Source organism: Gekko japonicus, unplaced genomic scaffold (assembly GCF_001447785.1).
Source record: "Gekko japonicus isolate JY-2015 unplaced genomic scaffold, Gekko_japonicus_V1.1 scaffold802, whole genome shotgun sequence".
In the NCBI taxonomy this organism is placed as follows: Eukaryota; Metazoa; Chordata; class Lepidosauria; order Squamata; family Gekkonidae; genus Gekko; species Gekko japonicus.
In genome coordinates this window covers 343709-368708 of record NW_015175994.1, presented here as the reverse complement: position 1 = coordinate 368708, position 25000 = coordinate 343709, and the positions used below count along the sequence as shown (strand labels likewise).

Genomic DNA, 25000 nt, shown 5'->3' with positions numbered 1-25000 from the left:
GGTGCCTGTTTGGTAAAATAAAAATTCACCCTCAAGAACCTGTGTAAAATATTATGACTGCAAGTTAAATGTTTAATTTGCACTGTATGAATGCTCAAAAGTGTGAAGCTAAAGGTATCTTTGCTGACACACAAAAGGCTGCAGATTGTTTTAGGGTTCCCAGCCCCCAGGTTCCAGAGGGTGTTCCCCTGCTTTTGGGGGCTCTGATCTGCTGCTGACCAACTGGCTGGTGAGGGGGAAACCACCTCCAAATAGAAATGTCACCACATGATGTCCTCAATGCAATGATGCCACCCAGAAGGCAAAAAACCCACAGAGTTTTGCCCAAAAACTAGATCATCACCCCCGGACATCAGCAACACGATCACATCACTTCCAGGTGATGTCATCACATTGTGCATGGCAGAAGATCACAGGAAGGACCTGAAACTCCCAAAAGGCTGCCAGGTAGGACCTGGCAACCCTAGATTGTTTTTCTGTCTAGCTCAGTAGCCAGGTTACCAGAATACTAATTTGTATGTTACTCTGGTAGCCAAGAGAACATTTCCTGTAGCATCAGCAGTTGCATATAAAGTTCTCATCTCTGGCCAGTGTGGAGGGGGGAATTCCTGGAGATTTGTGGAGGGTGCCTGGAGAGGATGGAGTTGGGGAGGGGAAAGAATTTAGTGGGAATGTGAAGCCATAGAGTCCATTCTCTGAAACTGCCATTTCCTCCAGGGGAACGGAGCCAGTTTGGTTGCGAGAGCCAGTCTGGTGTAGTGGTTAAGTGTGCAGACTCTAATCTGGGAGAACCGGGTTTGATTCCCCACTCCTCCACTTGCAGCTGCTGGATGACCTTGAGCAAGCCATAGTTCTGACAAGAGCTGTCCTTGAAAGGACAGTTTTTGTCAGAGCTCTCTCAGCCCCAGCTAAAAGGGAAAGGAGTTTATAAGCCGCTCTGAGACTCCGAATGAAGGGCAGTGTATAAATCCAATCTCCTCCTCCTCCTCCTCCTCCTCCTCTTCTTCTTCTGCTCAACTATCTACAGGTCAGCTGTAGTTCAGGGAGAACTCCAGGCCCCAACATGAGGTTGGTAACTGCACCAGCACATAACGAAGGAAACTTCTTGAGCTTAGATAGTAATTTTTCATTAGGTAGGGTGGGAGCAGCCTCAGAGAGTTTAAAGGTAGAAGTTTCTTATTATTTGGGGGAGGATGGGGGAAGTGGAAGTTGATATGAGAAGAAACCATTAAAGAAAAAAGACCAGGAATGACTGGGACAGACAGAGGCCTAAATAAGACTTGAAACAGAATCTGGTAATTTTAAGATTATTTTGCCTTCATCTTAATTTACTGCCATAGGGGTTAAGTTTTACGTCTGGGGAGAGAGGGTTGCATTTCTTGCTAATTTTATTTTTCCTTTGCTTAGTAGACAGGGGTTTTTTGCTCAACTATATGTAATGGATGACTGAAAATACAAATAAAGCTAATTTTTTTCCCTTTTCTGAAATTGGTGTTGTGGTAGCCTGTGTGTACTGACTTGGCTCATGCTTACCAAGATACAAAGAGAAGGAAGGGAGATGCCTGCCCAGATCCAAATTAAACAAAGTGAGATGGTCAAAGCTTTCCCTAGATCCATGTAATTTGGAGCAAGGTGTCCTTTTCTTAAGGTGAAGAATGGTCTTTTATATGACAGTACTAAACAGTCTAGTCTAGACAGTTAAACATATCTCTAATTCTTAATCTAGTAGCAGCAGTTGAAAGGAATCTTATGTGTGTTGAGGTATGTGAAATAAAGATGCAGAGATGAACTTCTTATTAACTTCCAGAATCCAGATACCTGGGCCAGATAAGTAAATTCCACATCCCAACAGTAGAAGCAGGTGCTTGTAGGGACCTTCACCTCCCCCCATGTGCATTTAATCTCTGTGGGTATATTATATAAAAATGTTTTATAATTTTAGTATGAGCCTTGTGCTCAGTTAGAATATCTTAGTTGCATTGATTCAATTAAATAGTTTCCATTGTACACTACTGATATGAAAATTCACTTCAGTGGATAAGAGGTTCCGTGTGTACATCCATTTCTGTGCAGGAGCAATCATTTCTGCTAAAATGCATGGGAAAGATTTTACACATGCTTCAGTACTTTGATAGAACTTGGTGAACCAGGCTATAAATATGTGCTGTATGTGCTTAAATGCACATTGTATCTATTGCCTTAGAATGTATAAAGGCTGTAAAGGTGTCAACCACCACCCAAATAACTGTTTTGCCCTTACTGGTTGTTAAATCAGTTATAAAGTCCACAGAAATCACTGCCCATGGTCTTTTTGGCGTTTCAAGGGGTTGTAAGGTCACAGGGGGCTTTCCTGGCCTCCGTTTCCCCATTAGGCAGGTGTGGCAAGAACCCACACATTAGGAAATATCTGCCCTCATACGCGGCCACCAGAATTGCCTTTGAAGAAGGTGCAGGGTTTTCAGGTATCCAAAATGTCCTGCCAGTTTATTTTTGTGCCCCAAAGTCAGGATTTCCCCCCTCAATGCTTTAGGAACGAACAGCCTCCCGCCCCTGCACCAACAGCCATCCCCACTCAGCTTCGCTGAATTGTCAGTCTGAACATCCTTTATGTCCCCCTCTGTAAAACCTGTTTTAAATTTGCAAATCCAGGGTTCAACTTCAATGGGGGTTGCTGCTTTCGCTTGGCTGCGAGTTACCACTGCTCCCCCAACTGAGTGGGTGTGAACATTGAGTCTATGACTTCTTCCCTCTGGCTGTCATGTTGCAGGAGGCGGGATAGTGCATCAGCCAGAGAGTTCGACTTCCCGGGGAGGTGCTGGAGGGTAAACTGAAATTTAGAGAAAAACTCCGCCCAGTGGAGCTGTTTGGCGTTTAGGCGCCTGGGCATGCATAATGCCTCCAGGTTTTTGTGGTCCGTCCACACTTCGAATGGGACCCTTGCCCCTTCCAGCCAGTGCCTTCAGGTCATAAGGACCAGTTTGATGGCCGCCACCTCCTTATCCCAAACAGCCCAATTATGCTCCGTGGGGGAGAACTTCTTAGACACATATACCAGGGGGTGGAGCGTTCCATCCTCCCCCCTTGCAGGATCACCCCTCCCATAGCCACATCGGAGGTGTTGACTTGGATCACAAAAGGCTTATTTTTGTCAGGGTGGTGCACTCTGAAATAAGCATCTCACAAGTCAAGTTTGGTGAAAATGCACCCCTGGGAAGCTTCTGCCAGGAGGTCTTTGATGAGCGGGAGGGGGTAGGCATTGGATATCGACACTGTGTTTAAGTTTGTGCACAGCCACAGCCCACCATCCTTCTTCTTTCGGAAGAGGACGGGGGCAGCAAAGGGGGAGGAGGCCAGACGGATGAAACTCCAAGCAAGGTTCTTATGTATAAACCTGCACAACTCCTCGTTCTCAGCTGGGCTCATTGCGTACAACTTTCCTTTGGGTTTGTGCCCTGGCAAGAAGATCTCTATAGCACAGTCTGACTTTTGGTGGTGGTGGGGAGCTCATCTGCCTCCTCCTCTTCAAACACTCTAGCCAAGTCTTTGTACTCAGGAGGGATGAAATCAAGCTCTCCCTGCACCAAGCAAACACACTCCGGAACGGGGACTGGAGCCTCCACCCACTCGGGATTTCACCCATTAGCTTTGCATCGGGGGTCTGGGAAGTGCAGGGCCCCTCCAGTCCACTGAATGTATGGATCATGATCTCGGAGCCAGGGGTTGCCTAGCACCATTGAGAATTTTGCAGCAGGGTTAATAATGAATGGATGTTGCTCCCAATGGGGCCCCATCCCCATCACCACAGGCACGTTTTGATACTTGCACGCCTCCTTCATTGTGCACCCATCCGTCTGGGTGAAAATTATAGGTTCTGGAAATACTTGGCTGGGTACCCCTAGCCCGGTGACTAATGCTGGACTGATTAAGTCTCGGGCACACCCAGAGTTGTTCAGGGCTCTCACCCATATCTGGGTGCCCTGCTTGGGGTTTATTACAGTCACAGTTACATAGAACAAATAGGGAGAGGTTCTCACCTAACTTGGCACATGGGACCTTCATACCTGCTGGGTTGCGCCCTTCACAGCAGGTCCCAATCTTTTCCCACTGGCGTGTTGGGCTCATCTCCACTGGAGGAGGTGCAGTCAGACTCTCCCTGGTCCCCTGCTTGAAGTGCTTTGGGTTGCTTCATCTGTGCCCCTTGCAACTTGGGCTTTTTCTTGGAGGTCTTGCGCTCCCATCCCTGGGGCTCTTGTTGAGAGGGCAGGTGGCCACAAAGTGCCCTGGGGCTCCACATCTTAGGTACAGGCCCTGTCACATCCATTGGTCTCTGATGGCTTCATTCGTCTTGGGTTTTGTCCCCTGTTGTTCCGCCGTCGCCCTCACAGGAGCCCTGGGCTAGTACATCTGCAAAAGGTTGGAGTGGTTCTCTGCCTCGTAGGCCACCTGTATCCACCCGTTCAGAGTTAGTGGGTTGCCCTGGGCCAGGGCCTGATCCAGAATTGAGTGGTTCAGCCTTGCCCAGTAGAACTCAATGAGAACTTCTTTGGGCCACCCCTGGAGCTTTGCAGCGTGTGTTTTGAACTTGCCAGGGTACTCCCGCACTGAGTGCCCACCCTGGCGTAGACCCCTCAAGCGGGTGCGTGCTCTCTCTTGTACCAGGGGGTCCTTGTATTGGCGTCAGAGTGCCCACATGAAGGTATTCACATATCAGAGTTCTGGGCCCTGGATGTTGTGGAGACCCACAAACCAGTTGGCTGCCTGGTCCCAGAGGCACAACCCAATAACATCCACATGACGTTCATCAGTGGCAAAAGTGGGGCCCCAATTGCATAAGAACTTGCACACCTGCAGCAGAAAAAATGCCAGCTTCTCCGGGGTGCTGTCGAATGTTGCTTCCAGGGCCTCTCCGGAGGTGCCAGGGCTGCAGGCGGCCCAGCCAGGCCAGCCAGGCCATTTTTTTTTGGAATGGCTAGGGGTGCTGGGGCAGGGGGCACTTGTGGAGGGACCAGCGGTGCCCCTCCAGCTCCATCTTGGGCCCGTCCACGATTCCTGAACACTTGCTGGATGGCATCCATGATGATGCCCGGTATATCTAGCATCATGTTTTGCATCTCTTGCCAGATCTCTTCAGCCTCGCCTCTGAACTCCCTGCGGAGACATTCAGTGTCCTCCACAACATGGAGGTGCTCCAGGTCATCCTGGAAGGAACGTCCGTAGTGCCTTCAGGCACTGAGGTATGCGAGCCTCTCGAACCTCGGATTGGGAGTCACCATCCAAGTGGGCTCAGTTCAGGTGGGGAGTGGCACCCAAGAGTCTCTGGTCCACACCCCGCCTTCCACTCCTTTGGACTCCATGGTCATCACTGGGGCTTCCGTGGTCCATTGCTCAGTCACGATGCCATCCACCACAGTTGTAGGGACTTCCCCGTCCTCTCCACTCATCACGGCTGTAGTGCAGGAGGACGAGGAAGGAAAAAGTGAGTCCTAGCAATTTGTCAGAATCCTGGTTAAATCAGTTCTCAACACTACTCACTTCAAAAAAAAGTTTAGTTTATTGAGACATTGAAGAATACCATACTGAACATGAGCTTTGTTAGGACTGGAGGTGAAAGCACGGAGATTGCAGATATATTGTGTTAAAGCAAAGGCACTAAAGATCAGGACCCAATCAATCACCCAATGGCACTTGCTCACCTGAAGTAACAGTCAACTACCCCCCCCCCGAGTAAGCATGTACTCTCTACAGAAATAAAGCAAAACAACAGGTCTCTGTGACACAATGTCTGATACATCAAAGCATTTAGGAAAATGAAAGCATTTGGTATTCACACCCCTCTCCCCCTCTTCCTTCCTCTATCGCAGGTGAACCATAAAATGCATACTGAGCCTGACACAGGAGCTGCTAGTGTTATCCAACAGAACCCCCTTTCTCCCCAGCACACTGAGATCCACATCAATTTGCACCCCAAGGTTCTTTGACCCCACATGTCAGAGATACAGGAATAAAATCTATCAGGACTGATAGTAAAACTAGGTCTCTCAGTGGTGGCAGGAATTCCTCTCAGGCACACAGGAGTAGTCTAACTGCCTGAGCATTCCAGGAGAACAGTAATCAGAGTCCCTTTCTTTAGTCTTCCAAAGCTCCCCCACATCCATGGCCTTAAGTAATGACCCAAGTCTGTAGGACAATAACGTTTTTTTTTAGATTTTTTTTTTCATATTACAATCTCTACAAAGGAAAGGGGTAATACAAGCAGGGGTCATTTGGGGGGGACACGGGGGGACGCCATCCCCCTGGGTGAGGTGCGGGAGGGCGGGGCCTGGAGCTCCCTGCTGGTGCCCGCTGGAGGTCGCCGCCGGCTGTGGGGAGGACACACTTCCGGTGATGTCAGGGGGTGTGGCATATGCTAATGAGTTATGCTAATGAGTCCCCCTAGCTCTTTTTCTATGAAATGACCCCTGAATACAAGGATTCTAAAACTGAAATGAAGGCAAGGATCAAATACATTTATCGTTTCTAATTGTTCTGTCCTGCAAACTTGCATTAAAAAAGATGTGATACTGTGTGTCATATTTTAGATATAATTTAAACAAACTTGAGTCTTTAAACAATTTTTGAATGCATTACAGTCCAAAAAGAAGGGCGTAGGTATAAAGTGTAGTGTGTAGGGATAAAGGGCGTAGTGAAGGGCGGGGTATAAATCCAATCTCCTCTCCTCCTCCTCCCTCCTCTTCTCTCCTTCTTGTACGTTATCCTCTGTTTTCCCTTTATCCTCCAGTTTCGACTGTTGTTCCAGAAATTTCTTTGCTTTCTGTAGAGAGTCAATCTTCATCTTTTTACTGCTATGGTTGAATATAAGTCCTTCTGGAAGAATCCATCTGAAAGGGATGGGATGATTTTGTAGTAATGAAATTAGATTTTTATATTGTCGTCTCCGTTTTTGTATTTCAAATGGAATATCTTTTAAGGTCCTCGCTTCTTCTCCTTGGATTTTCAGTGCTTTCTCATTTGCCACTTTAAGGATTACATCTCTGGTTGATCTTTTGGAGAATTTAACAAAAATTTCACCAGGTAGATTATTTTTCTTAATGTAATCTGGATAGGTTCTATAGACCAAGTCCAGCTCGCTTTGCATTATTTCCGCTTTAGTACCTACCATTGGTGCAAATGTTTTGCTTAATGTTTCTTTTAAACTCTCCCCTTTCTGTTCAAGAACACCCTGAAAACGCAGGACATATGATGATTTCTCATTTGTAGCTGTAATAGTTGTTCTTTATTGGAGATCCGCTCTTTTTCCATTTCCTCCAGTCTCTTTTTAATAGATTCTGTCTTAACATCAACCTGTTTGACAGCTTGGTCAGTTACATCTGCTCTCTTCTCTAATCCCATCATTTGTTTCTGGAAACAGTCAAGTTTACTGTTGAGATAAGTCATCTGGTCGAGCAGAGGGTGCAACGCCGTTGCCATCATGGTTGGGAAGTCTGTAACTACTTCCGGAGCAAGAGTAGAGGTCACTGAGCCGACAGTTCCTGGAGAAGGTCTTTTTTCAGTGCCATTTTCTCTTTCATATACGTTGTTTACACAAGTTGGTAGTTGCTTAAACAAACTGGTAGTTCATCTATTTTTTTCTCGCTTTAAGCTGTTTTGCCTTCTATTCGCCCAGATTTCATATCACTGCCTTCAGCTCACCCCTAGACTGATGCTTAAGAACCGCTGCAAGTTCCCGATAGGGGGTGGTGGATCCCAGCTCCTCCCCTCCTTTTAAGTCCTTAGGGGTTTAAATGCGCTTCTCGCTTCAACATCTCAAGTAGTTTATCAAAATCGCTTAGACTCACAGTTCATTCAGCTGATTAAAAGTTGTGCAGGAATTTAACGCTGGGTTGCTTGCCCGCTTTCATCCAGCATTCATCTCTGAGCGCCATTGTGGCTCTGTGGCAGCAGGACCTATAGGGGTAAAGAGGTGCCTCGATCTCTCAGCCGTCGCCTTGGAAGTGGCACCTCTCACACCCCAGGCTACGAGCCCCCTACAAGGACTCTGGGGGGGGGCTCAGAATCATCTGAGTCCAATGCTTTCCGCCGTGGAATGGGGCACTGGTTATGATCTGCAAACTGAGAATTTAAGGTTTAGATACTGAAATATCTGCATGTGTACATATGTAGTCTACTAAGAGTGGCCAACATATCTCACCTATGGCAGTATTGCTCTTCTGTTGGTACTGTCCAGGCAGTATTGCTCTTCAAGTGTGGCTCTTCATTACTATAGACATTTTAGGGCATGCATAAAAGCATTTACTTTAATTGGTTGGTCAAGGTTCTACTATGGCTATACACTACAGATTTGGAGAAGAAGCATAGCTATGAAGATAGGAAATGGAAGTAGTACTAGAAGGGGGTGGACTTTGTTGCTTTGCTGGCCCTGACCATAATGCAGGAAGAGTAGGATATCAGCTAGATTTATCGTAGGTCCGCTCCTAACATTAATCCTAATAGCCAACCAGTAAACATAACAAGAGATTATTGCCACAGGTAAGGGAGTTAATTTAGAGATGCCTAACAATTGTATGCACACCAAATTGGACTTTGACTTTTTGTTATGCTGTGCTATGTGGTGGAGTCTACTGTCTGAGAAACCAAAGCCTTATTGAGTAAGGAACTATTCATACTTTTTCTGGATTGTGGCCTAAATTTACCGAGTAGCCCTTTACGTTGAAGAAAAAGTCATTTGCATATAATGAATTATTTTATTGTTGGATAACTTTATATTAATAAAGATCTTATAGCTGGCAGCAAGTATAACAACACAGAATTTAGGCACTCCCTAAATTCAATCAGAGCTTGGATAAAACACAGACTATATTAATGTATGGGCACTGTTATAAACTCTATTAATATAGCTGAAAGCCGTCAAGCACCAATGACTCTCAGAAACATAAAAAAGTTTGTATTAAAAATCACTGAACACTACAAAAATGGGAACAATACATATAAATTAAATTCTACTCCCAACTTTATAAGGCACCTTTCTGTATAAAATATAGCTTTTGCCGCTGTGAAAATTGTAATCTGGTAGGTTTAGGATATTTATGTGTTGAATGATGATTTCTTATCCATGGTATAGTTATTCTAATCAAATTAAAATGAGTTCTGTGAATGTGTTCTGGCAAAATAGTAAATTTTTGGTCATCACCATAAGGGGATTTTATATTAGTGGTTAGTGTTAAGAGCAGCAGTATTTACTATTGCTTGCATTTGTGTGGTTCACAGATGAACACTCCTCTTGTGTATTCAGTGACAAATGGCAATCACTTTATCATTTATCTTATGACAAATAGCAGATTCAGCTACAAACTGCTGTCCGTAGCAAACTTACAGGATGAAGTTCTTTATTGTTTATGGTTTGTGGGTTGATGTATTCATGCCTTGTTTGTTTGTGAAATGAACAAAAATCAGTAAGCAGGCATGAACAGAAATTTGGCTACACAATCAATTGTACTTTCCCACCCCACCCCCACCCCCAGTCTCCTAAGGATCTTGCAAGGAAATTCGCTGAACTAGGTCTAAGCTGCAAGCTGCCTTTAGAAAAAAAGTCATTAAAGGATGCACTAAATTGTGACATTATGCCCTTAAGCCAAAATAACACTGAATGGAGTTCCTACCTCACATTAACCTCCTGAATAAAGGTCCTCAGTTTGATGGCTGGCTGTTGTCATAGGCAAGTGATGTCAGACAATACCTGAAGAAAATTATTGCAAGTGGTTAGCAATATAGTAGCGTTTTTCACTGTTTACTCTTCACATTCTGAAAACTACTTTTTAAAAAAAGAATGGTATCAATTATTTCTACCTTTTAAAAACAGTCTGGTTATTATAGTGCCTTTGTTGTTAGATGGTTTCATGGGAAGAAATATGCTGCCCATATGTGTTTCACATATGCTTCTTCAGAGGGATCCATAAGAATGTATATAAAAACAAGAAAAAATAAATGGGGCAATTACTGCCTGCAAGTGATGATCATAGCCAGGGCTTTTTTGTAGAAAAAGCCCAGCAGGAACTCATTAGCATAATAGGCCATACCCAACAGCAGGAACGCATTAGCATATTAGGCCACACCCCTGACAGCACAGCTAATTTGTGTATTAGGCCACACCCCCACGTTACCAGAAGTGTGGTCACCCAGCCCCACCCACCTTTTGCTTCTTATTCTCTTTACCTTGTTTGTTGTCAAAACCCAGGGCTTTTTGCATGTTAGGCCACACACCCCTAATTGTAGCCAATCCGAATGAGTTTCTGCTGTTGGGTGTGGCCTATTATGCTAATGAGTTCCTGCTAGGCGTAGCCAACTTGAGAGCCAGCCGGAACTCCGTTCCTGTGCGTTCCTGCCCAAAAATAGCCCTGATCATAGCATAGCTGGGGAGGGGGGCTTCTTTTGTGTACTAATACTGTAACAAAAAAAGCAAAAAAGTAAAAAGCTGGGGGGTGGGATAGCAACTATGAGGTGATGAGGACCTTAAAATGGTGCCGTGTGGGCAGGGAGCTTAGAAAACCTGAATCTTCCAATTCACACAGTGAGAAAACCTGCTTTGATTGCAATCCTTCAGTAAAGCAGGTTGAGAAATGGAGTAAAGCAGAGAAAGCTCCAAGAAGGCGATGATTGGAGGCTGATGCTGTGTGGATCTTTTAGAGCTCAAGGATCTAATCTGATACCAAGTGAGACCAAAATAGCCATGTGGAAGCAGCCTAAGACTTGTGCATGAGTGTTCAAATCAAATTATATCTAGTCCAGCATTCTATTTACAACCAGCCAGAAGTGTGTAGGATTCCACTAGCAGGGCATGATGGCCTCTTTGTAACGTTTCTCCTCAGCATTTGACATTCAGTGGTATAGTACTTCTGTATGTTGGAGGCTACTGACATACTCATTGGAGGCTACTGAAATACCACATGAATTTGTCTAATTATTTTTAAAAACTCTGTCACTAGTGGTCTATACAAATCTTCTCTGTACCATTCTGATTTTACCATATCTGCTGCTGAACAATACAGAGAAGATTTGCATGGTTCCTGCACAAGGGTGACATGCTAGAGGTCAATACCATATCTCCTGTGTTAATAATCCATGATATAAAGTATCACCTCCAGTTTGCAGTACTTAATATATTGCCAATCTATAACATTTGGTGTCCCCAGATTGTAGCATTATGAGAGGGTGGAAAGGAAAATCTCATATACATTTCAAAGGGCCCTGGGAAGATAGAATCTGACCAGAGTTATTTTGTAGAAGGAACTGTACTACTAAGAGGAACCCTCATCAGACATCTCACTGAAAAATCAGCATTGGCTGCAGCTACACGAGAGCACAAAAATATGCTCTCTAGCAAGCAGAATGGGAACAATTGGGAATGGCATCCATCACAGCCTGTCCCTGTGCTGTCTGCTTCTGCCTCCACCCCTACCCCATGGTACTCACTCTTATCTCTGTCACCCAGTGCAAAAGTGGAGACAGGGCAGTGATCACAGTGCCCCCTGTGGCCCAGACCCTGCTCTTCCCTTTACTTCCACTTTCCCTGCCAAGCCATGCAGTAGCCACATCATAACTCAGTAGGGAAAATGTGTGTGGGGGGACAAAGTGTCAAAACGGGGAGATGGTCCATGGCAGTAAGCTGCCTTGCATGATTTTGAAAGCAAAGCCTCCCTTGCCCTTTCCTTCCCTCCCCATTGTAGCAATAGATGGAGGCATTCAGACAGACTCCTCTAGCAACCATCTCACAGTTCTCCCTTTGAATTGGATCAAAATACGTTTATTTTTCATCTAGTAAAAGGGGAAAGCCCCAGGAGGCCTACAAATTGTGCTCAGAATGAGCACGGCATCCTGTAGACATCAATCTAGGCCTCCTGCATTTCATGCAGGGGAAAATCTGCATGTGGAAGCAGCCATTAACTTTTCTGAAAGCCACCTTTTCCCCAGATTATGCTTCAGTTCCATACACAATATTTTTTTGCCCACTGGGTAATGCAGACTGCAATCACTTATGGGGGGGGGAGAGTTGATTCAGTTTTGCATCTGAGGTTTTTTTTGTTTTCCTTACTGTGCTTCAGGAACAAAACCTATAGGGGAAAATTCTTTATAAATCATGATAAGCAAACACATAAATATCATTTGAAATATCAGGAAGGGGGTGAACTTCTGTCTTTACTAGTTAATGTTTGTATACATGATATTTGGTTTGAAAATTCCTTTATAATTGCTAACCATAGTCTCTGCTTCCTATGGTTTTAAGCATTTTTAGCCATCCAAAATGTTCTATTATCAAAAATCAGTTAACTGCATGATTTACTCAGGCTGATCTCACTAGCTTAAATCTCCCTGTAAAACATATCCCTTAGAAGAATGGATTGTTAAATTAGCTGAAATTGCATTTTTAAGAAACTGAAGCAGGTGTGATTTGAATGCACATTTTACTTAGTACCTAGCATAGGCCTGAACTTTAATAAGAAAAAGGAATGGTTATAAGAATTCTAGTTATTTTCTTCTAAAACAGGAGTTTTTATTTATTTACTTATTATATGGATTTAGTTTTGAAGTGTCCCTTCTTCTTGATGAATGCTATTGTAATAAAGACCCTTCAATAAATTCCAGTTGGTATTTAATATCCACTTTTCACAGTTACCAGAATCACCAGAAGAGCATTCACCAAAGAGGACTGGAAACCATTTCTATATATTTTGTACTATTATAGAATAAATAACTAGGGTACGTTGTATTAATAGATCTGCTTAAGTATGATTTCCCTGTTTTTCATTTGGGATTATTCTTGATAGGATTGGTTGTTTTTTAAGGGGAAATCATTTTTTTTTCTTTTGTTTTGGTCTGAATTTATCAGATATATTGATTAAATTGCTGATTGTATTGCTTATTGTTTGATTTAATGTTCAGATTTCCATTCAACGTTCCTTATTATAAACTCAGAAGGAGTAGCAAACATCGGCTTCCATAACCAAAATGGAAACACCTGGCAGATTATTTGTAATTCTAATCACTTTTAAGCTATTGGCCTTCATTACACAGCCCTCAGAGTGCTTGTGGCCCACAACATGTATAATTGTAACCATCCATAAATTAGTAACATGGCCTTTAGTGCTGGTCGTCTAGTGTTGAAGGAGCTGTTGTTTATCAACAAAGAAGAGGAGGAGGAGGAGATTGGATTTATACCCCGCCCTTCACTTGGAGTCTCAGAGCGGTTTACAGACTCCTTTCCCTTCCCCTCCCCACAACAGACACCCTGTGAGGTAGGTGGGGCTGAGAGAGCTCTTTCAAGAATTGCCCTTTCAAGGACAGCTCTTGTCAGAACTATGGCTTGCCCAAGGTCATCCAGCAGCTGTGAGTGGAGGAGTAGGGAATCAAACCCAGTTCTCCTAGATTAGAGTCTGTGCTCCTAACCGCTACACCAAACTGGCGCTCCTAACCGCTACATCCAAAAGAACACAGTTGAAGAGATGGGTGATTTCCCACAAGCGCTGCTCCGCGCTCACTCCTCCCTTTTGCCCCGATGGTACGTGTCAATTTCACACAAGCTGCTGCGTGCCCGCATTTTGCCTCGGAGCTTTGTGCGATTCCCCCCATGTCGACTCAATCCCGTTTTCTGAGGATTGAGCAGACGTGGGGGAAATCGCGCGACGCTGTGGGGCGAAATACAGCCGCGCAGCAGCTTGTGTGAAATTGACATGTACCATCGAGGCAAAGAGAAGAGTGAGCGCGGAGCAGCGCTTGTGGGAAATCACCCACTGTGTACATATATACTAATTACTGAAAAGTGGTATATGACAATTGGTAGTCTGTTGTAACAAAGAAATACTGTTGGCTCATCCAACTACTTTATGGAGCTGCTACACTGCTACACTGATGGTTACTAATTTTGAATAGGGCTTCAGCAAATAATTATAACTTCTGATTTGATTTATGTGGATTGTTTGTTGTACTGATTATGATCTGAAAGAAGAAAGGAAAAGTTTGATGTAGGGTTGCCTGCAGCTGTTACACAGGAGACTTATGAGATGGGGGGCTTACCAGTGACATAATGATATTGCCAGTGATGTAATGCTGATGTACTGATGCACTGATGTCACTTGTTGTGCACCTGGATGTGATGTCAGCACATCTCCACTATTGCTCCAGCATTTGGACAAAACAATATAGTTTAAGAACATAAGAGAAGTCATGTTGGATAAGGCTAATAGCCCATCCAGTCCAACACTCTGTGGCACACTCAGGAGGTCCACCAGTGGGGCTAGAACTCCAGAAGATCTCCCAGTGTTGCCCCCCAAGCACCAAGAATACAGAGCATCACTGCCCCAGACATACTGTTCCATCTATACCTTGTGACTAATAGCCACTGATGGACCTCTTCTCCATATGTTTATCCAGTCCCCTCTTGAAGCTGTCTATGCTAATAGCCATCACCACCTCTTGCAGCAGTGATTTCCACGTGTTAATTACTCTTCGGGTGGAGTACTTCCTTTTATCTGTTCTAATCCTACTGCTCATTCATTTCATTCAGTGCCCACAAGTTCTTGTATTGTGAGAAAGGGAGCAAAGTATTTCTTTCTCTACCTTTTCTATCCCCTGCATAATTTTGTAAACCTCTATCATGTAACCCCTCAATCATCATTTCTCCAAGCTAAAAAGCCCTAGCCTCTTTAACCTGTCTTCATAGGGAAGATGTTCCATCCCCTTAATCATTTTAGTTGCCCTTTTCTGCACTTTTTCCAGTGTTATAAAATCTTTTTTGAGTTGCGGTGACCAGAACTGTACACAATATTCCAAATTAGGCCAAGTCATACATTTATACAGGGACTATGATACTGGCTGATTTCTTTTCAATCCCCTTCCTAATAATCTCCAACATAGAATTCCCTTTTTTTATTGCAGTTGCACAGTGAGATCTCTCTCCTAGTCAGCTACTGCTAGTTTGAACCGATTAGCATATATTTATAGTTAGGATTTTTTGCTCTAATGTTCATTACTTTACACTTGCCCCGCTGAACCTCATTTGCCACCTTGACACTGTGGCATTGATAAGTGATTATTGATTTAATTTTTATAATTTGATTTGTTTCCATACACCTATACACCTGTACCTTTATAAGTTTCAATATTAGAGATCATTAAGTGCTTAATATACATCTCTTTTTGTAGGTCAGAGTGCGTATTAGGCTTAGGCTAGCAAACAAGAAGAAAACATTCTTTCCTTATTTGAGCTCTTGCCTGGAGTAGCTGTTTGGCTGTCTGGCTGTCTTTATGAACCATGAATGTAGTTTTAGCGAATGAATGCATTTACCTAGTATTAATTGAAGTATAAAGTTCATGTGCCCCAACTATTGATACAAGGTTCCAAAGAGTCTGGGTCAAGAGGTGCTTATGCTCCTTATCTGAAAACAACTCCTTTTGCTTGGTTATGAAGGGTCCTTGGTTAGAGTTGAAGACTTCTTTGCCCTATGTCAAGTAAACAGTTAAGATAGGATATATCTTATCATAATTGACCAATGAATGTATGCCTACTCAAATGATGCCTTATTACCTGTATCAATGAAGATTTTTGTATGTTATCTTTTTGTTTATATCATTTTGGGTATAAAACCTAGGCCAATTCTGCACTAATGCTTTCCCCCCCTTTCCCCCCGGGTCTAATTGGCCTGATTCTATGTGCGCGTTTCTGCATTACAGAAATCTGACCCAGGTTTTGCAACATAGGGAGGGAAATAAATAAAAATTTCCTGCGCACGCCAAAGGGGGGGTTGCAGGCAGGCGGGAAGGAGAGGGGAGAGGTGGAGAGAGAAGCAGGAGGGCGTTAAAGAGGTGTTGATAGGCGGGAATGGGAGTGAAGGGGAAGGAAAGACGCAAAGGGACGTTAAAGGGGCGGAGAGGGGACAGCCGCAAATCGCAAGTTCCCTACTAGACTGCCCTGACTTCAACACCGCAGCAAAAAAAAAAAAGAAGAACCTGAAAATAGCGGAGACAGAAAATCCAGGGGGAAATGCCATTAGATTCGGGTCAATTGCTGACCCAGACCAACATGTGCGGAACTGATCAATTTCCACTGATATTATCAGAGGGTGACACCGGAGCAAGAGATTGTACAGAATTGGCCCTAATGTTCTTTCTTGTATTATTCAGAAAGCAGTTGTTTTTGGTGGGCACTTTGTTGCCTAGTGCTATCTTTCCCAGTTTGTTGCAAGAAATATTAAGAGCTTTTTCTCCCCACTGGCACTTTATTCGTGTTGTTTTTTCTGGGATTGGGGACACATGAGCCCCATTTGAGAACAACTCCCACTCACCTGGCCTCAGCAGATCCCTCTGAAGTGCCTCATTGTCCTCCTAGGTTTTCATTGCCCTGAATAACTTAGTATCATCCACAAACTTAGCCCCTTCACTACTTACTCCCAACTCCAAATCATTAATGAAGAAGTTTAAAAGTACTGGACCTGCAGTACCCCACTGCTTACTACCTTCTACTGTAAAAACTGCCCATTTATTCTTACTCTCTGTTTCCTGTTACTTAACCAGTTTTTTTTAAACACTTTTTAATTATTTTATCTTTATATACAACTAAACTCAGCTTATATACATTTCCCTCATATTAGAATCTTCCCACAGTAAAGCTTGTAATACAAAATTGAGACATTCAAGTAATTTTTTTTATCCATTGATACAGTTTTGACCAAGTATTCTCAAAACATTTTTCTTCTTTCCCTTTTAATAGCAATGTTAGCTTGTTCATTTCAACCACATTTAGTAATTTATATATCATTTCTTCCTTATCCGGAGTTCTTTTTCTAATTTCCAGTATTTCGCGTAACTAATTTTAGCGGCAATCACGCTATGTATTAAGATTATTTTATCTGTTTTCCCAAATTTTTCGGGAATCATGTTCTGGTTTCAACGGTATGGAAGTTAGAGTAATTTCCTGTAATATTTTTGTACCATCAACCAGAAGGATTGTGCTTTGCTGCAAGTCCACCACATGTGGAAATATGAACCCACGTTCTGTTTACATTTCCAACATAAATTTGATGTTACAGATGAATATATAGCCAACCTAGCAGAGTACAAATACCATCTATTCACTACTTTGTATATATTTTCCTTAACAACTGCCGATTTGGTAATTTTAATATTAGTTTCCCAAATCCTGTTCCATTCGTCCCGTTTCAACTCATATCCTAGATCCTTGGCCCATAATTTCATAACACTTTTTACCGGGTCGTCCTGCATCCTAATATCAGTTTAAAATTATATAGATTTTTAATGAGTTTTTCTCCTGAGTTCAGCCATATTTTATCCATATCTGTAGATTTCTTATAAAAACCTTTCTTTTCATCTTCCTTATATCTAGTTAGTATTTGCCATTTTTCAAACCATGTCATTTCAATACCTTGGCTTTGTAAAATTTCTATGTCTCTTAATTTGTTATTGCTATCGAATAGTTTTTTGTAGCGATACTTCTGTTCCAAGTTACATAGTAAAGGTTTCGCAATTGCTTCAATAGGGGAAACCCATCTCGGGATTTTAATGTAAAGACTCTTCACTTCATTCCAAATTTTTAAAAGGGCACTTCGCAATATGTGTTGTTTGAAATATTTTTGTTCTAGATTATACCAAATCGTGGCATGCCATCCCATCACCAGATCATGACCTTCAAGTTTCAGTAACCGAGTATTAGTTAATGTGAGCCACTCTCTGATCCATACCATTGCTGTAGCTTTGTAATATGTATACCAATCTGGAAAACCCAACCCCCCCTTTCTCCTTTCTCTCTTGCATCAATTTAAGCTTAATCCTAGGTTTTTTGTCCTGCCAAATGAAACCCGAAATCATTTTTTCTAATTCCTGAAAACATTTCTTATTCTTAATTATAGAGATAGTTTGGAAAATAAAAATAAGCCGTGGTAAAACATTCATTTTTTACTGATGCTAAACGGCCTAACAATGAAAGATGCAAACCTTTCCACTTCTCTAAATCTTTCTTAATCAGGGTTTTTTAAATAATTATCCTCATAAAGTGAACTACACCTTTTAGTCATAACAATCCCTAAATACTTAATACTTTTGCATATTTCAATCCCAGATCTATCTTGTATTTGTTTATCAATTTCTATTGTAGTTTTTTGTTAATATCTTGGGGTTTTTTTGGAAATGTACCTTAATACCTGCTACTTTACCATACATATTTAACACCTGAAGCAGCTGTTCTATTGATTTCAATGGCTTTTCTGAGATAAACGCCAAATTGTCTGCATACGCCTGTAATTTAAATTTTTCTCCCTTAATATTTAAACCTTTGATGCATTCATCTTCTCTTATTATATCATTGAGTACTTCTAAGGCAAAAATAAAAAGTAAAGGAGAAAGAGGACATCCCTGCCTTGTCCCCTTCTGTATATGGAAACTTTGGGTACAGTCTCTATTAAAACAAACCTTAGCCTGTTGGTCGCTATAAATAGCTTTAATCCTTTGATAACATATGTCCCCACAATCGCTAAAAAGTAAATGTTTTAGTAGAAATTCCCAACTCAAATTATCGAACGCTTTTTCTGCATCTAAAAACAACAAAGCCATCTGTTTTTCGGAGTGGTTCTCATAATATTCCAATGCATCTATCATAATTCTAACATTATTCCTTAGTTGTTTTTGGGATAAAAACCCTGCCTGATCCGCATGAATTATTTGTCTTAATACTCTTTTTAATCTAGGCTATAATTGTTGTGTATATTTTATAATCGGCGTTGAGTAGAGAAATAGGCCTATCATTTTTTATCTCTGTGGTATTACTTTGCTGTTTTGGTATTAACGTGATTAATCCTTCTTTCCAAGATTGTGGAATTTCCCCCTTTTCAAATATATTTTGGATGACCCTCTTCAATGGTATCAAAAGTTGACTTCAAATACTTGAAAAAATTCGATCGGCAAACCATCTGGTCCAGGGGTTTTCTTTTTCTTTGAATTTTTGATAGTTTTTATTATATCACACATCGTAATTGGTTCATTTAAAATTCTTTTCTGTTCTTCATTAAATTTCCTTTTATTATAAGTTTTCAGGAATTGATCAATTTCTTGTGTGTCTTGGTGTTTGTGTTCATATAATTCTTTATAAAATTTTCCCACAATCTTTTTAAGACTCTCCATGGTGTAGCAGTTTACCCCATGCTCATTTTTTAATGTTTTATAGCTTTCTTCTCTCTTTCTTTTTGTAACCTATATGACAGCCACCTAGATGGCTTATTAGCATTTTCAAATGGGTATTGCTTCGCGTATTCTGTTCTTATTGCAATTTCCTGTGCTAACAAGTTATTCATCTGATGCTGTAATTTTGTTATTACAAATTTTAATTGCTTAGATGTTGGGTCTTTTTTCAACTTCTCTTCTTTTTTTAAATATGGTTCACTAATGACTTATATTTTGCGTTTTTCTGTTTATGTAACCAAATTTCATGCCTGATCAGTCTCCCTCTCGTGAAAGCCTTAAAGGCATCCCATATAACTGTAATACATGTTTCAGGTGTTTTATTCCATTTAAAAAATTCTTCAAATTCTTTTTTACATTCTTTAACACATTCTTCGTTATTTAATGTCCAAGTCTTCATTGTCCACCTTGTTGTTTTAGGGGAATCTTGAAGTGTTATCAAAAGGGGATTATGGTCGGCATAAGTTGCTGGCAATATCTCGGCTTCTTTAACTTCTGTTATCATTGTACTTGTTGCCCACACCATGTCTATTCTTGACCACGATTTGTGATGTGTAGAATAGAATGTATAATCATTTTAATTAATATTTTTTGTTCTCCAGATGTCCACTAGAGATAACTCCTCAGCTAAGAGTAAAAAGGAATGTGGGAGTTCGTTCCTTTTATTTATTCTTTGTTTTTGAGTTTTCCGATCTTCCTTTGTGTCATATACTGCGTTAAAGTCCCCTGTTATGTATACTTCATCATATGACTATTTTGTTATTCTTTCTTAATTTTAGAAAGAATTTCTCTTGACTCTGGTTGGGGGTGTAGATATTAACTATTAAGGTTAACTTATTTTTCCTAACTATCCTAACTATTAATATCCTTCCATCCTCTGCTTCAAACAACAGTTCTAGTTGCAGGTTCTGTTTCTTTAACGAAAACCGTAAAGTTATAAATATGAAATGTACAAAAGTGATAATAATACATTCAAATGTGTAAGTTCAGATACATAAAGATAGAAGATGACAACGACGGGACAGTGGTCTCCGAAATGCGATGCCGTTTCAACAAACATCTTCTTCTATCCAAGAGTCTATAAGCTTATAAATAATATAATATATATGTCAACATCAATACTTACATCATGGTAATTGTACATCAAAATAACATAGAATTGGTGCAAAGCCTTACTTGATGATGTATGGAAAATTGCACTTCAATGGAAAAGCTGCCCAATTCACCATGGAGTTCAATCGTTTCTAAAAAATATAGCAAAGCAATGAAACCAGACTGGATAACTAAGTATAATTGTATAGAACCAAAGCCTATGTGAGAAAGAAAATGTTCAAACCTACTTACCACCTATTTCATTGCATAAGTAATGGAGAAGAACATCTCTCAAACAGAATAAAGCTTATGTGTTAACCACCAGGTGTTGGTGGTTCCTAACTTATATTGAGTTCACACAATCGTGGATAGCTCCAGAATCAACTTACATAAAAACTGAACAATGGCTGGGTGTCCTAACACTGAAACACTAAAGAAAAGGATTTATAGAAAACAACTCAGATCTAAAGATGCATTCAGACCATGTAGATGTATGGTGTTTAGTCTGTATATCCAGAATGCTTCTCTCTTCAAAAGGACCTTATGTATATCCTTTCTGTCATATTTATTAGATTTAATGACTTCTAGAACTACAAATTTAAAGTCATATCTCTGTCCTTTAGAAACAAAATGGTCTACGAGGGGACCTTCCAGATGTGCATTTTTAATTTTGGATTTATGCTGTAATATGTGAGTTTGAATTGCTCTCATTGATTCTCCAATATACCTCAACCCACACGGACAGACCACCATGTAAATTGTGCGCTTAGTCGCACATGAGTAATAGCTCTTAAGTACCAACTTAAAATTGATATCAGAGCAACCCCCCAAGCCACCAACATTGCCCACCGCTTGGCCAGGGACCCCATTATCTCCCGGGTCCTTGGCTGGGTGGGGAGGGGGTGGCCCGCTGCCACTGCGGGCCCTGAGTTCACAGCTTTCGCAGCCTGCATTAATGAACTCTCTGCGTACAAGGGGTGCCTACTGTGGGGGGACAGAGTAGTTGTTCCCAGCACCCTGCACCGCCACGTCCTCCTGGCACTACATGAGGCTCACCCAGGGATTGTCCAGATGAAGGCCCTGGCCAGAACTTACGTGTGGTGGCCAGGTGTCAGGTTCCACAGCCAAGTCTAAGCCTAAATTAAGGACGATTGATAACAGTCCTAATGGACATTTTAGATGCCTTAGATGTGCAGCATGTCCATTAAGTTGGGAGACCAAATGCATTGAATTTTCTGATATCAATTTCTTGTGGTTCTATTTTTGCATGTCTATGGACTGTGACCATATTTGTTTTTGTATGCAAGTTCTGTTTAACGTAACTGGCCAGGCCTCTTTTTTTACAACTATCTGCAGAAATAAAGATTTGGCCTAATTTTTTATAGTCTAGAAATTTTTTATCCTCTTTCCTAATATGTGTGTCCTGGAGGGAAATAGTATCTGTTTGAGTTTTCTTAAGTTGACAAAAGATTTTCTTTCTTTTTTGGGGTGAGTTTAATCCATTAACATCAATAGATAATATTTTAATTGTTTTATTGTCCATCCTTCCTATTTTGGGACTCTTCTTTCTTCTGTTGGTTTCTTCTAATCATACTAGAGGGGGTAAACTTTCTATATCTTCTTCCTCTCGGTCTTTCTGGTCTCTTTTTGTCATCTTCTTGTGATTCTTTTTGCATCTCTCCTTCAGATTCCGTCTGATTTTCTTCTTGAAATCCCAAATCTTGACCATTTTTATCCAGAAAATCTTGTAATTCCATTATTGAGTTTAACTTATAATTTCTCCCTTTGTAATTAAACATCATTCCTTCAGGAAGAGTCCATCTATATAAAATATTATTTGTTTTAAGTAGATTAGCTAGGACCTGGTATTCCTGCCTTTTTTTCTCTTATTCTTCAGGGCACTTCTCTCAATATTCGAATTTCATTGCCTTGTATTGTTAGTGGTGTTGTTTTAATCATCTCTAGTATTTTATCCCTAGTTATTCTTGTATGAAATCTGATGTGTACCTCCCTGGGTACCTTGTTATGTTTGGTGTACGCTGAATTCCTTCTGTACACCATCACTATTTCTTCTGCTATTTATTTAGCTGTCATGCCTAGTAGTTCCTCTAAAGATGTCGTCATTAGTTCTAAGATGTTTTCACTTTTGTTTTCAGGGACATTCTGAAACCTTAAAAGGAAGGCGGCCCTTTCCAATTCTAATGTCATAAGCGATTCTTCCATTGAGTCGTATTTGTGCTTAAGTTCTTGGACCTGTGTATCAGCTTCTTCAACCTTAGTATCAGTTAACTTAGTTGTTACAGTCAGATTAGAAATTTCTTTTTTATTTTCCAAGATTTGCTTCTTAAACTCTTCTATCTGTACTGTCATCTGTTGAGTCAAGGAATCTATTTTTGTCTGTAACAGTTCTATGGCTTTAGCTATCAAGTCAGGTAATGTATTTTGAATTGCCAGATTCATAGCTTGAGCAATACTTTCATTTATTTGTGCTGTCAGATCTTTAGGATTCACCTGCATTAGGCTAGCTGCTGCTGCCTTAATTTGCCCCGGCGATGGGGCTGAAGCCTTTCTTGAGCCACTTGCCATCTCTATTGGGACTTCAAACCTATAGCCTATTATTCCCCAATCTTACTTTCTATTTTTCTGGTCTTTTTATTTTAATCCAATCTTTCTATCTTAACCAAGATTCCAAAGTCAAAATAAATTGCTAATTAATAACTGAAACAAATCACCAAAATTTCTCCATAAAGTTCACTAACCACAACTAATATAGAGATCTTATATTGTGAAAAAATGTTAACACATTTTATTATTCCCTCTACCCATTCATTCATTCATTCATCTCATCTTACTCACCACTCACCACTCAACCCTTGTGCCACGCTCTCTACATTCACTCCTTGCACATCATTAATAGTATCCACTTCTCAGTCTGGGAAATAAAGTTTCACATAAGGAAAACTATTAACATTTCGTGCTCTAGTTGTAAGTCTATGAAAGCCCGCTCCTTTCTTTCTTCGTCTTGTTTCTTCTGTCGTCTTCTCTGTATCACCTGTCTGCTTGTATCGTGTGGAACTCCTGCTCCTTCTCTTCTAGACTCTATCAATCACTTGACGATAAAGTTCACTAGCTCCGTTGAAGCACCTACGTCATTATCACTAAGTCCTATGAATACACCATTCGGGTTCGCGCGGAGATTATAATATGCAATTTCTCCTTTGGTATTTTGCACCTCGTTTCCCTCTCTCCTTTCGGCTCCAAGCTCCTTTCCAAGCCACATCTTGAGGATAGCTGGTCTGCCTCTCCTCTGTTTTTTTTCTTCTGCTCGGTGCTCGATTGCTCTGGCTTAGCACTGCCGCTCCCCTTAATGTCTCCGCATTTGTTTGGGATTTACACTTCTTGGTTCCAAAATATTCTTAACAGTTAAATTTTAGCTCTTTCCTCATTACTAAATTTCTGCTGAAGTTCTTCTCAGCCCACTGGTCACAGCTAGTGCCCCAAACCCTTGGGCTGGGAGCGTCTTGTCCTGGTCGTCCGCATCGGCAGGGTCTTGGAGCTGAAATAAACCGCCGTTCGACCTCAAAACTCCGTGACGAGCACCATGCACGAGACTCTCTCCAGGAGCCCTCAGAGTGATTTGGGAACCCCCAAAATCTCTCAAGGATGATCAGGAATTCATGAAGAGGTACGGAGCGGACTCGGTAACCTACTATTTGCATACTGTACAAGGAAATCATTTTTATTTCACTTTCAAGCATCCTACCGCTTTTCATCATTGGTGCCTAGTTGGCAACCACTGTCCTCTATGAGCAGCATTTCAGGGAGCTCAGTAGGATGCAGCAGAGGGGAGCAGCCAGAAAGTCTTCTGTTAGTGGAAGACAACTTTTGGACTCTAAACGTTATGCAAAATAATCTGAGGTTTGTGAATTTGAGCTGTGACAAAAGCTGCACAGGGATGGAGGCATTGCACACAAACCTATTCATGGGGAAAGCTCCACAGAGTACCTTTTTGTATAAGTGAAATCAGAGAACATTAATTTTCCTCAAAAAGCATGACCAACAAGCACCATAGGCGCTGCGGTGGCTCAAGTGGTTAAGACGCTGAACTGCAGTCTGTGGAAGGTTGGTAGTTCAGCAGTTCGAGACCTGAGTGCTGCATGACGGAGTGAGCTCCCGTCTCCAGTTCCAGCTCCTGCCAACCTAGCAGGCTGTGGAAGGTTGGTAGTTCAGCAGTTCGAGACCCGAGTGGGCTGCATAACGGACTGAGCTCCTGTCTCTAGTTTGAGCCAATCTAGCAGTTCGAAAGCAAGAAATTGGGAGACCAGCTGAGCTCTGAGCAGGAGCAGGAGAGAGAGCTGTGAGAGAGGTGAGTGGGTTTCTTTTACTTGCTTTCAGCTGAGAGAATTCGGCTGAGGATATTGTGCGGGAAAACTGTGTTTAGCAGTGTGTGGAAGCACTTAGAGTTCTTGCAGAGTCCTGGCTGATTGAGTGTGGGAGAGGAACGGGCATTGTTTGACTGGGATTGCCTGTAATTGAGAGGAAGTGGAAGGGGCATTGTTTTGCCTGTGATTGAGTGCCTGGGTGAATTTGAATTTGAATAGCTGCTGCCTGACCTCTGCTGGGGGAGGCCTCTATTTAAGGAAACACCTTTCCAGAGGCACGAGCCTCTGGC

At 41.7% G+C, this 25000-nt stretch overlaps 1 protein-coding gene across 1 annotated transcript in view; it reads left to right on the top strand.

Moving 5' to 3' along the window:
• CCDC178 (coiled-coil domain containing 178) overlaps nucleotides 1–25000 on the top strand; it is a 351905-nt gene that overhangs the window by 94704 nt on the left and 232201 nt on the right. The window lies entirely within an intron of this gene.